This window comes from Asterias rubens, chromosome 8, assembly GCF_902459465.1.
Source record: "Asterias rubens chromosome 8, eAstRub1.3, whole genome shotgun sequence".
NCBI classification, from domain to species: Eukaryota; Metazoa; Echinodermata; class Asteroidea; order Forcipulatida; family Asteriidae; genus Asterias; species Asterias rubens.
Window position 1 is genome coordinate 10,390,817 of NC_047069.1, and position 8,525 is coordinate 10,399,341.

The window sequence follows — 8,525 nt, forward strand, 5'->3', positions numbered from 1 at the left end:
TTTTGATAAATCTGCAGACTTTGTAAAGTCAGATGTGAGGACAAGGTGTTTGTCTGGCTGCATGTGCGAGGGCACTTGTCGTGTGAACTCTTGGGGTAAGGTCATATTTCAGCAACCCTGGAGAGTAACCTCTGAGGCCTGTGACATGAAGTCCAGTACATTGTTTGTGTAGGTCGTCTAGGTCTACTAGGTAAACTGTTTCTTTTATGCCTTATATTAATCAGGGATGAGATTGTTCAGACTTTTGGCTGAATTCAGACTTTTTATGTTGGCCTGGTGAAGAAATTCAGGCAATATTTTTTTCCACAATTAAAGAAATCCTTGTTTATTGAGCAGAAACAGGATACCAGCCAAACATTTCCTGTGTGGGATGTTTCCTTTTTGTGTGACTGGTTCCTGGCTGATACTGCTAAGCAAAAAATCAGTTAAGTAGTATTTCTGCTTAGCAGCTGCAATATGTGAATCTGGACTAAGGGCCGGGAGTAGATGCCTGATACTTCCTGGAGGCATCAAAGGCGATTGCCTCCGTGGCCCTTGAAATGCTCCAGTAGAAATTTACAACTTCCTCATCGGGTGCCCTAAGGAGATAATGCCTTGGTGCCCATGCCCTTTCATAAACCAAGTACATATATACAGGCCTGACATGAGGTTCAAGGAATCAATGTTACAGAACTTTTATCAAGACGAACTTTCAGGTGCCAGTTGAATGACACCACATTTATATTCATGTCCACCTTTAATGTGATATACAAGGTGTACCTACCCTATCATTTTTGCTTACCTTAATACTGCCATACTTAAATTTCTTACCATTGATATCCTGAAGTTATAACGAGCCGTGAAATCCGAGCATGGTGCTGCTTTTTTTTTTACCCACAGTCTCCCCAACTCAGAAATATATTCCTCCCTTGGGCATTCGTCGGCTCATGTTTGTAAAAATAAAACATTTGTTTCTAGGGTTGGATATAAATTTAGCTCACTGAGACTGGGGTAAATTTCACGGAGCTGGTAAATGCTTAATGTTCGCTGATCATGAGAAGGTTTTACATGATAGTAACGGGTTACCATAGTAGACGAAGTACCACATTGGTAGATAACTGGTTTGCTTGGCTCAGTTTCAAAGAGCTGCTTAGGCAGAAAGTATTGCTTTACGAAATAATTCTTTGCTTAGCAGAAATTAGCGGGGTGCCAGTCACATATTGTATGTGACTTGGTAGTTTGGCTGGTAACCTTATTATGATAAGCTTAACTTTGTTGTGCTAACCTGCTAAACTAGTGCATAAGCAGCTCTGTGAAATTTGCTCAAGGTTATTTTTGCGGTAAAAAGTAACTACTAAAAGTAAATGTGATTGACTTGTTTTCCCCATTTTGTTTCCTTTTAGTTTTCTGCTAAAAGTCCTTTTCCCTTCCTAGCGGTTAAAAAAAAAGGCTCATAGATTGACAGAGCTAAAGTCTTGATCAGATAGAATATTAACAACCAACCAGAATGCCATACATTGGATATGTTTATAGCTGGTTAACAAATATTTATGATAAGTGCACACTTAGCAAATTATTTGCATGCTTTTAGCAGTACTCTTAAAAGTTGCGCTGTCCTTCTCTTTAAAAAAACAAATTCTTTGCGGAATTTTTGAATTTTTGTAGGTTGCTGTCCCTGAACTTGTGGAGCTGTCTGGCTTGGACAGGTGATGCTTGGTGAAGAAAAATTATTTGTTGACTTATGAGATACCGCACATATCAGTTCTTCTGAGTTAGGCACTGGGTTTTCACATGTTCACGGAGTGTACATGTTTTTATAACCCTTCCAAGTTAGCCAATTTCCAAAACTCGATCTGCCAATTTTCACTATAATGGAAGTCAATTAATGCTTTTCAGTGGTCCGCACTTTATCAATCAGTACAGTCGCTGATGTGTCTGCCAGTTGTGTGACTATTGTGTAAAAATAAAACTTAATCGGTTTCCCTGGATAAAAGTTGACCTTTTCAACTTTAAATTTCTTTTGTGGGTGGAATGAAAATTTACAAAACAGCTTGGTAGTATAATCTGGAATACATGAATGGATGAGAGCAATGTTACTGTATCTTTTGAGGAGTGGTAGGAACACAGTTTTACAAATTATAGTTTTAAAGCTTGGAGTTCGTATGCCTGGAATTCATACCTGTAGAGAACATGAAAACCAATACCTTCACTGCCCTGATGTGTTTGGTATTGGTTCTATTATTAGGCATCTGAAGGACACAAATCTGAGTGCAACAAGGGTATTTTTTCTTTCATGATTTTCTGAAACTTCGATGACCAATTCAGTCCAAATTTTCACAGATTTGTTATTTCATGCATTATGTTGGGAAACACCAAGTGAGACGACTGGTCTTTGACAATTACCAAATGTGTCCAGTGTCTTTAAAGGGATGGTATATGTTTGGTAATCACTCCTTAAATTAATGCCAATAGAAGCTTTCGGTAGTCGTATCTTTTTGAGAATCAATTCATTTTGAAGTAATGTGGTTATGGACAAAGATTTTGAAAATAAGAAACATTACTGTCGGAATCGAACCTCAGATTGTGTATTCCAATTACAATGTATTTTTTCCTGCGTGGACTCATAACCACTTATCAACGACATCTCCAAAACGTTACCACCTTTTGAAATAAAACTTTCACTGGTTAGGTTGATTGTATAATGGATTTTTCAAGCAATCAAACGGTTCAAAAAACCAAAGGTATCTTTAATATGACACTGAATGCATTCAACCAACACTTGTGGCAATAATATAAATGGAGCTTTAAACAAAAGTAATAACCTACGTTATACAGTAAAGAACCAAACGGTTGACAAGTATATAAAGTGCCTGTCATTAGGTAGTGCCTTTTTGGCATATGTTACAAGTGCAAATGGAATTTAAGTTTAATTTGCGTATACTTAGATGGGAATAGCGTTACGCACATGTGCGCTACAGGGGAGGCTTTTGACCTTGTACAGTGTAAGACACTTAAACGCAGAGTCTTGCATGGATAGAGGTAGATGTTTAAAAACGCCTCCAGAGCACTTTGGGATTTTAAAAGTATGAACCAAAAAAAAAAGCTAACCAGCGATAAAACAAAAATATCCCAGCAATAACAAAAATGGATTCCTTAATGGTTGCCCAGAGTGGTTTGTGTAACAACCATCTTCCAGGAGAGTCACACGGTGAGAGAATAATCTTCTAAGGAAAGTAGCGGACTTCACTAGGTCTTAATTAAGCCAGGGGGAGCCTCTGCTTTTAGCAGGGGACCCCACCAGCACTACTTAGTCAAGGAGGCTCAGAGAAACTCACTCTAAAGCCCCCTTCGCACGAGAGCAATTTAGCAAAGGTTTCTTGCTAAATTGTAGCATGGTTGTACAATTTTGCAAAATGTACCTCGTGTGAAAGGACAACAAAAAATCTACTGTCCAAGTTCTCTTTGCAAAATCTTGCCAAACATTGCTACATTTTTCAACCATGCTAAAATTAATCAAGGGACCCCAATTAAACTGCTGGTGTGATAGCACTTTAGTTGAGAGAAACTTCTCTCTAAGAATTCAACTGTGCAAATTGGGTACCGTACATTGACCCCTCTGTTGCATTTTATTCACTCGTTTATCTGATGAATATAAATACCTGATACAGGGCTTTTTTAGCTAAGCAAATAGAATGTGTGGACCAAGTGAACAAGTGGGGCTAAAGGAACAAAGGTATACATTCATCATTGGCACCAACGACAGCGCCTCAGACAAATAAAGTACATACCACATGAATGTAAAACTTTACTGGGTGAATGAAAAGGCCAATGGGGCTAAGGTGCATACAATTGTATTATAATTTCTGAACCGATTTTCTCTGTGAGTTTTGTCCTCAGGAGTTGCAGAGGAATCTCTCGGGTGGCAGTGGGGGAAAATTTACTAAAGGTTTTGGGTCAGGAGAGGTAGACTGTTTATAGGTCCCGATTAGACTTGTGGCTAGGTCTGTTCTGGTGATAGCGTTCCGACTCTCTCCGTAATTACCGCAACACTGGCGGTATTCTCATGAGACTGCTGGCCCCCGTGAGACTACTACTCGCGCCGTGCAGTAGTCGGCAGCCAGCAGCTTCGCGCGAGAGCATTGATGTCGCGAGAACAGTATTCGATCACGGAGACCTGAATCATGACGCCACCATCATGACTCGACTATCACCACGACAAACCTCTAACGAGTCTAGGTCCCAATGTGATCCACATTTAGCGTTCAAGTCTGCAACTGGTACAATTTAGTCTGGAGACTCTGCGCTGTGTTGGGTTAAAGTGATACCCGCAGGCCTGATACTTCGCTGAGGCAATTGCCTCCATGCCCCCTTGCCGTTGTGCCCTTAAAATGCTCCAGTAGAAATTCACAATTTCCTCATAGTGGCCTTACCCTTACAAAAATGAAACATACATGTTAAGGCCTGATACCATGTTTACATGTACGTAATTTACATCAGGTGAAATCGACTGAATGGTTGGTGGGGGCTAGGGAGATATTTGATACACCCATCTCAGCATTATGAACAGCGTAATTTGAACCATTGTAAACCGGTACACATGAAGTGTTGGTACTATGCAACTGAATTTGGAAAGTTCCAGTGTTTGTCCCGTTTAACCATTGCCTCCATGATGGTCTCAGGTTTCTTGTGTTACATTTCTGCCTCTGTCGCACATATGTACCTCAATATAAAGCAGCTTAATTGACCATCTGTCCTGTTATTGGATTGTAACTTTTCTAGGACGGAAATAAATGTTTGTGTGAACTGAATTCAATTATGGTGGTGATGGAGTGATCTCATTTTAGTTTGATTATTTTAAAGATGCTGTAAAGCACAAAGCACAGTTCTAATGAGATGTTAAACACAAAATGGGATCCGGGGCTTATAATGAGATGCTGAATACAAATTGTGATGCTTTTGCACAGAATAATATGGTGAATACAGAATGAGAAGCGCAAAATGCAGAATTAGATGCTTAATGCAGAACAAGATGCTAATACAGAATGAGACACTGAACACAGAGTGAGATGCTAAGCACAAAATGAGATGCAAAGCACAGAATGAGATGCTTAGCACAGAATGAGATACTGAATACAGAATGAGATGCAAAGCACAGAATGAGATGCTTTAAGCACAGAATGAGATACTGAATACAGAATGAGATGCAAAGCATAAAATAAGATGCTTTAAAGCCATTATACACTTTCGGTACAGAAAAAAAAAAAGTTCACAGATTTACAAATAATTTACAGGGTTTACAGAAGGTAATGGTGAAAGACTCCTCTTGAAATAGTGTTCCATGGAATGCTTTACTTTTTGAGAAAACATTAAAACAATATAAATTCTTGTTAGCGAGAATTACGGATTTATTTTAAACACATGTCATGACACGGCGAAACGCGCGGAAACAAGAATGGGTTTACCCGTTATTTTCTCCCGACTCCGATGACCGATTGAACCTAAATTTTCACAGGTTTGTTATTTTATATATAAGTTGTGATACACGAAGTGTGGGACTTGGACAATACTGTTTACCGAAAGTGTATAATGGCTTTAACACAAAATGAGATACTGAATACAGAATGAGATGCAAAGTACAGAATGAGATGCTTTAGCACAGAATGAGATACTGAGTACAAAGTGAGATGCTAAGCACAGAATGAGATACTGAGCCCAGAGTGAGATACTGAGCGCAGAATGAGACACTTGGCACAGAATGATACACCCAGGGCACCAAATGAAATACTCTTTACAGAATGAGATGCAAAACACAGAATGAGATGTTATGCACAGAATGAGATTCTAAACACAGAATGAGATTCTAAGCACAGAATTAAACGATGGACACAGAATGAGATGCTCTTAAAATGTCAATGTCTCCCAGATGGAAAATCCCGCCTTCACTTAAAAATATTTCCAGTTTTTTTTTAAACCATCAAAGCTGAGTGAATTGATACAGCTGTCACTTATAACACGTAATGTTTGCATAGAATAAGAGATACAGCCTCTGTGAGCGGGACCCTGTGTTTGCTCAAAATCTAAATTTGGAACTCGGCAAGATTTTTGTCAATATTTAGACCAGCGTTCCTATCACTGGCATTTATCCAGATATGCACTGATATGACACTTTGGAATGTTCTGCATGTTCAGAAAAGAAAGGACAGCTTTATTATCAAGATTTTTGTGTTGCCATGAAAACACTAAGAGTACTACAACAAAAATGGCAACATTCTGGCAACAAGTTGTAGATTTAGAGATGAAATTTGGTGAATGATTAATTTGAGATGACATAATTTAGCTGGAAGTTCTGTGCTAAGAGTTCTCATCATGGGTTTTATTTCTGGGACTATAAACACAAAATGCCAGCGTTATTAAGCAGCACCATGAATTGGGTCTGTCCTTAAAGCCATTGGACCCTTTCGGTACAGAAAGACAAAAAAAAGTTCACAGATTTACAAATAACTTACAGGGTTTACAGAAGGTAGTGGTGAAATACTTCTCTTGAAATATTATTCCATGAAATGCTTTACTTTTTGAGAAAACAGTAAAACAATATCAATCTCGATAACGAGATATACGGATTTATTTTAAACACATGTCATGACACGGTGAAACGTGCGGAAACAAGGGTAGGTTTTCTTGTTATTTTCTCCTGACTCCGATGACCGATTGAGCCTAAATTTTCACAGGTTTGTTATTTGATATAGAAGTTGTGATACACGAAGTGTGGGCCTTGGACAATACTGTTTACCGAAAGGGTCCAATGGCTTTAAAGCTTACCGGGTAAATTTGTCACAAATGACCCACTGTGTATACTGGCCTGTTGATGTTTTGGTAATTCAACTTTGAGCTTCACTCTCAAGTCTCTAGTGACTTATTTCAGTACTTTTTTGTGCAGAGAGTATTGTCTGGTGTGCCCTGTAGAGGAAACCAACCGATCTTCTATATCTACATCTACGTCTGTCGTTGCAATGTTATCTGTATCAGCAGGGATCCTCGTTGTGGGACGTCCGATGTCCAGGGAGGGCCTGGGTTCATGTTGCAAATAAAATTAACTTCAGACAGTGCATGGACCATCGTTTCTGCCTGCTGATTGGGCCGGACTTTATATTACAATTGACAGCGTTGGCTGATTGGATGAAGGTCGGTATACGTAGGTTCTAAAGGCAACACAATTTCGTCTTTGTGTCAATGTACCGACACCGGGTGGCGCCCGGTGTTCTTTTGTGTGCGGTTAAACATGCGCCTTGTGCGGCGGTGCGCCTTGTCTGCTGATGTTTGAATTTTGGGGGGTCATTTTAGGGTCCTGCGCCTTGTCCGCCGAGCGTCTTATCCGCAGGAAAATACAGTACCAACCATTGCTAAGACACTGGTAGCGCAAAGTTTTCATTGTCTTTTAACATATTAACATATTTTAATATATTTTCAACGATTTACACAATTTCCCTTGACAGGACAGCATGACGTAATGATGTACTGTCAACATGTTGTCTTTCTGCAAGACGTTCTTTTCGAGTCGGTCAACCTCTATAGTATTACCCTAGGCCCCATACACTCAATGCTACACACATCGTGACTATTCCACCGATAGAGGGCGTTTTTGTAAGCTGCAATCCCGCCTGCAAGAACTGTTTGGGTGTGGTCTGATTTGTGGTGTGATCTGGAAGTTTTCCAACAGCTCCAGCTATCGTTCGATAGTAATTTGCGCGGCAAGGAGAAGTGGATCCAGACCGCAGTAGTTGAGTGATAGTGAATTGTAACGTCTTGCACCAAGACTAGCCAACCTGAAGTCAAATGTCTAGAAAATCCACATCCTTTACTCTCTAGCCTCTTGCGAAGCAATGATGAATGAACCACTTGACCACCAATCACTCATCAAGTGCTATTTTAAGCAGTCAGTAAGGTCTGTCTTGATTAGTAAATAATGAACCAAAGACTTGGGGTTTTGATCTCCACTCTGGTATTCTGGAGAAAGGGATAGCAAGTTGTGGGAATGCAGGAAGCAGAGCTGTCAACATTTGCATCTTGCAATTAGGGAGATTTTCAATAAAAGTCAGTGAGATATTCAGAATTTCATTCAACAGAATAGCGACAAAGTTTCTATAGTCGGGGAGATTTTCAAGTGAAACGTTAATCGGAACATGGAAAGATTGTTATGTGTTTGCTTTTACCCATGCACCGACCGATGTGTGTTTAAAGCACCGTATACTAAGTATTGCGGATTCCTGTGACGAAGAAAAATAAGTGGTCATACGCATAGTACTAGGGTGGGATTTGAACTCATGATCGTCGCCATTCTAAAGCAGATGACTTACCAATAGACTACACAAATTAATTGCCAAGTTGCCAAATTTGTATCTGGTAAGAGGCACCCAATGAGGGAAAAATGGGAATTTGTATTCAAGCTTTTTGAAGGGCATCACAGCAATGATAGGGCACCTGCAGCAAGGACAGGGCAACACAGCAATTGCTGTGGGTGCTGTGTGTTAACTTAATTCATTCCCCTC